Genomic DNA, 408 nt, shown 5'->3' with positions numbered 1-408 from the left:
TGTGCCCAGCAAGATCATGGAGCAGATCCTTCTGGAAATGATGCTAAGGCACATGGAAAATAAGGAGGTGACTGGTGACAGCCAACACGGCCTCACTAAGGGCAAATTGTGCCTGACAAATTTGGTGGTCTTCTATGATGGAGTTACAGCGTTGGTGGATAAGGGAAGACCAACTGATGTCACCTACCTGGGCTTGTGCAAAGCATTTGACACTGTGCCGCATGACATCCTTGTCTCTAAATTGGAGAGACATGGATTTGACGGATGGACGACTAAGTGGGTAAGGAATTAGCTGGATCGTCGCACTGAAAAAGTTGCAGTCAACAACTCAATGTCCAAGTGGAGACCAGTGACGAGTGGCGTTTCTCAAGGGTCAGTATTGGGACTGGCACTGTTTAACATCTTTGT

The sequence above is a fragment of the Haliaeetus leucocephalus genome, unplaced genomic scaffold (genome assembly GCF_000737465.1).
Source record: "Haliaeetus leucocephalus isolate CR32 unplaced genomic scaffold, Haliaeetus_leucocephalus-4.0 Scaffold964, whole genome shotgun sequence".
In the NCBI taxonomy this organism is placed as follows: domain Eukaryota; kingdom Metazoa; phylum Chordata; class Aves; order Accipitriformes; family Accipitridae; genus Haliaeetus; species Haliaeetus leucocephalus.
The sequence above is the reverse complement of the archived record's forward strand: the minus strand, read 5'-3'. Positions refer to the sequence as shown.